The 8,035-nt window shown below is 45.7% G+C and overlaps 1 long non-coding RNA gene across 1 annotated transcript in view; it reads right to left on the bottom strand.

The window, feature by feature from the left end:
* Positions 1 to 7,357: 7,357 nt before the first annotated feature.
* Positions 7,358 to 8,035, bottom strand: part of LOC111812804 — a 26,638-nt gene continuing 25,960 nt past the window's right edge. Inside the window, exon 3 of the long non-coding RNA XR_002818200.1 lies at positions 7,358 to 7,391. This is a non-coding gene — a long non-coding RNA (uncharacterized LOC111812804). The remainder of the gene's footprint in view (positions 7,392 to 8,035) is intronic.

Genomic DNA, 8,035 nt, shown 5'->3' with positions numbered 1-8,035 from the left:
ACAGCATCTTAACAAGGGTGGGGAAGGATTGAGGGAGTGACAGCATCTTAACAAGGGTGGGGAAGGATTGAGGGAGTGACAGCATCTTAACAAGGATGGGGAAGGAGTGAAGGAGTGAGGCATCTTAACGCTTCTTTTTGGGTGGATTAAAGGCTAAACTAGAGATTCTTTTACAAGGATACAATTAACCTGATTGAGATGCACCAGGAAGGCCTGTGGGCTTCCCTTCCCTACACAGCATGACCATCTTCTCCAGCCCACACTGCTCTGCCTGGAGCAGGTTTCCCTGCCACCTCTCCACCACCACCCCTAGCCTGGATTCCGGTTTGTCCATCAGCTTTAGCATACTTCCTCCTGAGCCCCCAAGTCTATTTCTTGTATCTATACTTAGAACTTCCTTAGAAGCCCATGAAATCCCTCTTAGCGCTTTATACCCCAGTTTGTAACTGGCCATCCATGTCTTACTCCCCATCGGGTCTGAAAAGGTGGGGCTCAGGATTTTCCCCTCACGGCTGCATGTGCAATGCCTGACAGGGGGTCTGACATTGGGCCAGTGAGTGGATAAATTTTCTATTCATGGGACTTAGTGTCTAACTTATCAAATATTTATGGATGAATGAATGAATGAATGAATGACCATGTAACTCACAGAGTCAAGCAACAACAACAGAAATTTGGGGCCTCAGATGCCACCTTCTGAATGGTAACATGCCAGTGAGTGAGTCTTTCTTATTCTTCCTTTTCTCTTGGCACAGTGTTACAGTGAACATTTTAACATCCTGGTATCAGAGCACAAAATGACATTATACAAAGTGGTTTAGACACTGCAGCAATAAAACAATGTTAAATATATCATTTGCCTCAATAACAACTTACTGCACTAAGTTTTTACTCTGCTTCATAGCGCATGCCTTTCTAGTTAAAGTGGTATTATAAACATTCAGTGACAACAAATTACTGTTAATAATACGTCCACAGGGCCAGCGAGATAGCTCAGTGATCTAAAGTGTCTGCTCAGGCAAGGGCACAGGGACTGCGGTTCAATCCCTGGCACCTCATGCTGCGCCAGCCCTGCCCCCAAAGTGGGCTGAGTCAGCCACAAAAACAAAAACAAACAAACAAAGAATAAAAAATAAAATATTTTTAAAATAGTAAGTCCACAATCCTCTGCAATGTGCTTACAAACACATATCTTTTAGGTTAAAAACTTTAACATTTGTTAGGATCTGTCACACGGACTTAGAATTTCTGATTACTCCCTATATGAATTGTACTGACTGGTGACCACCGGACACCTGGCTGCAAATATCTTTTCTTATAGTCTCATATTTCCAGATAATGAGTTTTGTAAAAAAAAAAAAAAAAAATGGGTTCTAAAAAACAGCTGAATACTTAACCTATGAAATCACACCCACAGGCAATTTTTTGATATGCTGATTAGTATACCTACCCCTCAGCTCTACTCTGTACCAATGATCAATTGTTATGGGTTTTGTCTAGTTGTCCCCAAAGCCCTGACACTTTTAGATGGGGCTTTTTCAGAGGCAGCTGAATCTATAGTTTGTTATTGATTCATGATTCAATGCTAGGATTAAGGGTGCTGTTATTAAGTATGGGTGATTGCTGGATCAGTCCACTGATTGGATTGGCACCTCCCTAATACCAGTAGTCTGGATAAAATACAAGAATCAGAACGAGTTTTCTCTTTTGTTCTTATTGCTTAGCTGTCTTCCGTGTCTTCCATGACCATGAACTGCAGCCCCCTACCTTGGAGCCGGCTGATTATGAACTGAAACCTCCACAAATTGTGAACTAAGTAAACCTTCCCCCCTTTAACTTTGGATATGAGGTTTTTTGTCTCAGTGACAAGAGAAAAGTAACTAAGACATCAACTACTTCACTCTATTGAGTCTTTAATTTCCTTTTTGATAACAAATTATCTTTTTTAATTGAGGAATTGGGAGAGTAGAAATTTCCTATTTTTAATGACTTACACTCAGCTGAGGAAACCAGCTCTATAGCCAAGTCCAGCTCCCCATTTCATGTGTGTCTAACTTTCTCTCTGTCATCTGTTGGAACCACAGCAGGCCCTGCACTGGGCATTAGAAGAGCAGCTAAGTAGATAGGGCCAGTGCCTGAAACCCAGTGCCATTTGAGGACACAGCTGTTCTGCACAGCCAGTCTCTGCTGCAGAGGCAGGCTGCTGGGAGGGCCAGGCAGGGCTGCACATCCCCTCTCCTCCGCTTTCAGATTCCTGTGGAAGCAGGCAGGCCACTCTGCTTCTGCACTTGTCATCCGCAGTATAGCCAAGAACACAGGTCTCTGGGTACCCAGGGAAGGTTGCTGTCATTTTCTCCAAGTGCTTCAGCTCCATCTAGGTGAAATGTTGAGAATCAAAGGAGAAAAAACATCAATCAGATGCAGTCAGATTTATCAGGCATGCATATGCGTGAGTCCGTGGAAAGCGTATCAAAGCAGCATGCATCCCAGTTGATGCCTTCAAACATCTGACCCTCACAGAGAAAAAAACCCACAGAACTGAGGGCATGAGGGAAGAAGCAGAGGCTGATACAAGGCAATGGATAATCAAGCACTGCTTTGTACAGGTCAGGACTTACAAGGGGCCAAAACTGCAGAGGAATGATGGGATGAGACAGCAATGATAATGTTCGGCTGGGCTCCTGCATATGTTACTGGTTCATTTTTACAAGGCCTGTGAGACTTGCTCAGAGAAGCTAAATAAACAACATCATCCTGACAGAGCTGGTAGATGGCATAGCCAGAGTTTTAACCCAGATCTAACCTCAAAGCCCGTATTTTAGGCCAGCTCCTGCATAGCAAATCATAGTGAGTATGATTTGTTACGACCGAGACACTGAGCTAAGCTTCACTCATGTCATTTTCAGCCGCTGCACACTGTGTAGAAGAGAAGCTGCGCCAGTTAACCTTGAATGTCAGCCTGCCTGGATTCGGAGACTCCAGCATCAGTGAGTCCATAGGTGAACGAACTTGAGGAGGAAGGCTGAGCTGCAGGACGTGGGCTAAGGGGCGTAGCCTTGGAGCTCACAGCTGATCCTGGCCCTGCCCTCTCAGGCTTTCGCCCTCCTCTCTGCTTCCCCAGCGCAGCGAGATGAGCCGTTTTCTGCAGCCAGGCCCTCAGCCCCAGGGTTCTGCTTTGGAGCCAGCAGACCATTGACTGAAGCCCCCAGAGCCAAGAGCTGCAAGAAATCCTTCCTCCTCCAAATTGTGGGTTTCGGGTACCTTGTACCAGCAATGGGGAAGCTCACCAACACAGAGGTATTCCGAGCTGTATTTGACACTCGGAGAAAGGTAGGCTCAGAAAAGTTACTGTGCCAACAGAGGTGCAGAGAAGGAACTGTTAAGTGCCTCATTGCAAATATGATTCAGTTTGACTAAAATTCTATTTTTCTCGTTTTCTCTCATTGACTTTTATTTGAACCAAAAATATTTTAGAAGTATATATGGGAGTATATATGGGTTTGATATTTTAAGACTTGTGTACAGTTCACATTTAGAGATTATCTATTTCTAATGGTCAAGTAGACAACCAGTTTTACTGCAGCTTTACTGACCAAGACCACAATTTCTGTTAGCCCTACCTTGACTATTTTATAAAATGTCATAGATGAGCCATTTGAGGTAGATGGCACTTTCTGGACTTTTGTGGCTTCTTGATATTTTCCAGTTGACATCAGGGTTTGTAAAAGTTTATAAAACATTCCTGGGCCAGGGAGATAGCTCGGTGGTCTAAGCACCTGCCTGGCAAGCACGAGGTCCCAAGCCAGATCCCCAGTACCAAATGCCATGTGGCCCTGGAACCAGGTGTGGTGAAGCACGCCTGTAACCCCATTGCTGGGGAGGCAAAGACAGGAGGGTCACTGTAAGTCCAAGCTGCATAGAGAGATCCTTTATTTAAAAAAAATAAAATAAAAAAATAAAAAAAAACCTTCCTATCTGCCAGGCAGAGCACTAACCCTTTTCCTCTCCACACAAACTTCATTCCACAGAGGACGATACTAAAGGTGGAGGAATCAGGTTACTTGCTCTAGAATATATAGGACAACCAGTTACTTGTAGATCAACTTCCCATATCCACCAGAACATGTTTCTATCTTCTTCAGCAAAAAAGTTACAAACCAAGCGTGGCACATGCAATCCCAGCACTTTGGAGGCTGAAGCAGGAGGCTGTCCACAAATTTGAGGTCAGAATGGGCTACATAGCAAGACCTTGTCTAAAAAGTATTTTTTCTTTAATGACAGGAGGCCACTCCTTAAAGTAATTTTTGAAAAAGTTTTAACCAGTAAATGTTTATTTTTTTATATAAAAAATAGGTGTACCTCATTGATTTCATTTGGGTTTTTTTTTTTTTTCTTGTTTTGAATGGTTTTTTTATTTTGTTTTGTTTGGGGTGTTTTGTTTTGTCTTTGAGACAAGGCCTCAATACATAGTTCAAGCTGGCCCTAAACTCACTAAGTACGCCAGGCTGGCCTTCCTGCCTCAATCTCCCCAGTGCTACGATTAGAGACATGTAGCACCATGCCCAGCATTCACTACCTTTGCAACTTTGATAATGAACATCTTCTCTGAGTCTCAAATCTCTCATAAAACATGAGTAGCTAGCATGCCTGAAACCTAGCACTCTGGGAGGCTGAGGCAAGAGAATTACAAGTTCAAACCCAACCTGGACAAATTAGCAACTTAGTGAGGCTCTGTCTCACAATAAAAAAAAAAAAAAAAAAAAAAAAAGCTAGGGAATGTAGCTCAGGGCAAAGATGTTGGGTTACAAAGTGAGCTCAAGGCGGGCCTACTGCATAGCAACATCCTGTCTCAAAAAGACAAAAAAAAAAAAAAAAGATTGCCTTTTGGAGACACATAACACAATGTCTGGTATATTATAAGCACTCAATAAGTGATACTTATTAGTAGTGTATTATATATAAGACTTTTTGCTGTGTCTTAAAAATAGAAAATATAAGACTCAAGTATATACGTGGGAAATACCTACACAGATATAGAAATGGATGGAGAGCTGCGTGGACCGTTGCATGGGATGGGAGGGAGACAGTGGGAGAAGTCTGGGATGAGGTACTCCAAAACATGAACATGATTATGGGAGGGCTTTATTTCCTTTTAAATCTTTCTATAATGAACATGGATAATTACTTCTATAATCAAAGCAAAGAAATTCTTAGGAAACCAATGGGAGTGAAGTAGAATGAGAGGAACACTTACTTTTTTGTTTGGAGGAAGTAATAAAAGTTTATAGCCCCTTAAAAGGTGCATTAACTTAACAGCCCCAGGAGGGGGAAAGTAGCTATTTCCCAGCAAGGTGAGCAAACCCAGCTGGCCTCCTCAGCAGCTCCTGTGACACCTGCTTCCAGAACAGAGACACTCAAAAGCAATGACTAGTAAGTGGCTACCGTCCGTCCCATGGCTGCCTGAAGAGGGCAATTGGCTACCGCTCAAATTTCACTTCTGGTTGTTGAAACCAGGCCCCACTAGGACTCGGCCTACTGCATCCCAGCCGTGATGTCAGCGTCCTTCTCTGACAAAGACCTTGCCGCACTAGGTCAGAAGAAGACAGAAGCGGCTGCTCATACTTCCGCACCTGGGAAGGCACAGCCAGCTGCTAAGCAACAACCCGCCTGGGCTGATGGGCAGAAGAAGGGGCTTTCGCAAGCACTTTCCCCAGGTAGAAGCAGTGGGTCTGGGAAGAGAAGGACAGTGAAAGGTGGCAGCAAGGGCGGAGGCTGAGTTCCTCTGCTTCCCCAGCCTTTCTCATCCAGTCCTCTTTGCAGACTGTACTGGCAGCTCTTTTCTGTGCTCACAGCTACTGTAAGAGAAAACTACCATGCGTGCACTTCCCCTCGGGCACCACCGGAGCAAGGGTCTCAGGAGTGGTGAGGACTGTGGTGCTTACAAAGCCCAGCTAAAATGGGCTCCTTTTTAGCACTGGGGCTGTGCCACGCTACAATGCAAGCCAGATGATCTGTTTCCACTTATGAATGTCAGCTTAATTTTGAAAAATAAAATACAGAAAGGCATGTGCATGTCAAACAGAATCAGAACACCTCTACCTGCCAAGGCTGGCTGGTCTTCTACCACCTTAGCCTTAGGAGCTGCCCTGGATGGAGTCCCTCCCTGCCTGGCTGGCCCCGGTACCACCTGGGTATGCTGTCAGGGAAGAAGTCTCTGGTTCACCTGGAGAAGCGACCTTTTCCGCTGGGCTAGGGAGCTAACCTCAGAGGAATAAGAAAAACTATGTGGGGTTTCAGATGAGCAGCCAGAGATGAGATGGGCTGGACTGTGCCCTTCAGCCTCTGCAGCTGTCTAAGCAATGTGTCCACAGTGTAGCTTATGTATCTACGTGTGTCATTCCAGATCTAGGGCTGTAGCTGAGAACCTAACAGAAAAAATCCCCGCTCTCATGGGATTGGTACAGGACCCTTCAAGGGAGACAAATTAAGAGAAAAGTTATGCAGGAAAAGGAAACCAGGAGAAAAGCAGGATAGGGAAGACAGGGTCCATTGGCTGCAGGGCACCGTTGTCAGCGTGGGCCTCTCAGACCAGGTGCAATTTGGACGGGACCCTGATATCCATGCAGGCCAGGCAGATTTCTGGAGAACTGCAGTCTAGGCATGGGGGACAGCAGAGGACAGCAGGTACAGGAGACTAAGCCCCAAGTGGGGAGGAAACATGGCCCACTTACTTAAGGAACAGCCAGAAGCCAAGCAGGGCTTGGGTGTGAGGAGGGGCTAGAAGAGCAGAGCAGAAGGGATGGGGGCAGGACAAGACAAGCTCTGGGGATGAGGTGGTCACAAGACCAGCCCTGCCCTTGAGAGCCCTGCAGCCTGCCCATGCCTGGTGAGTCTCACTTCTGCCTACAGAGCTTTCCTCGTGCTTCTATTGACCACGAGCCCTCTAGGGGTCAGGACAGCCAGAGCCCCGTGCAGTTCAGCGCTGCCCCCTGGCCCGCAGCTACGCCAGTCACTCAAGACTTCTCCCAGAGGGCAGAGTCAGGCCTTCACACTGGACCAGAAGTCTGTGTGAGGGTAGTCTGGAGTCAACCGAGTAACTCTAGGCTCTGGGTCCTGAGGGAGTGCAGGGAACCCACAGGTGTGTGAGCAGAGGTACATGTGACCCTGCCACAGAGACCCACAGCCCAAGCAGGGCACAGACAAGCAAGCACTCCCACCATTAAAGCAGCAGATAAGTTCCACGGAAGCAAAACTGGGGTCTCTGAATGGTGGCATGCTGGGATATGTGTAACAACAGCTCTCAAAAAAATGTGGGGGGGAGGTTGGGGAGATGGCTCAGTAGAATAAACGCTTCCTTGGCAAGCGCAAGGGCCTCAGTTCAATCTCTGGTTCTGCAAAAAAAAAAAATGAGTATATATCTGTGTGTTTATGGCTATTACCTATATAAAGGGTATGTAGCAAGTAATTTATAAATAGCAAAATAAATGAATCTCTTTGTTATAAATTCTGTATGGCCAATTGTTTTTTTTAAGACAGAGTCTCCAAAAAAAAAGAAAAAAAGATAGGGTCTCACTATATAATGCAGGCTGGCCTTGGACTCACAGCAACGCTCCTGCTTAAGCCTCCCGAGTGCTGGGATTATGGGCATACACTACCAACCAGCAGGCCAGTTGATTCTCACAAAATGTTTTCAGTGGCCTTCACTGAGCGCTTGGTCTGCAGCCAAGCCATAATTAAGTAGATATAGTTGTAACAGAATATTGGTTGGTATTATCTATGTCAAAAGATAAAATTGAAATAACAAAAACGTGGGGGTAGGGAGATAGCTAAGCAGTCTAAGTGCCTGCTTGGCAAGCACAAGGACCCGGGTTCAAGCCCCCCACGCTGACCCTGCAACCCCAAGCGTGCCATGCTGACTACCGAAACCAGGCATGGTGGTGCATACCTGTAACCCCAGCACTGGGGAGGCGAAGACAGGAGAATCCCTACAACTCTGAGCTATGTGGCAAGATGCTGCAACAAATAAATAAATTTA

The sequence above is a fragment of the Octodon degus genome, unplaced genomic scaffold (genome assembly GCF_000260255.1).
Source record: "Octodon degus isolate 3935 unplaced genomic scaffold, OctDeg1.0 scaffold00007, whole genome shotgun sequence".
NCBI lineage: Eukaryota > Metazoa > Chordata > Mammalia > Rodentia > Octodontidae > Octodon > Octodon degus.
Note: the sequence above shows the minus strand (reverse complement) of the source record. Positions and strands in the feature narration are given on the sequence as shown.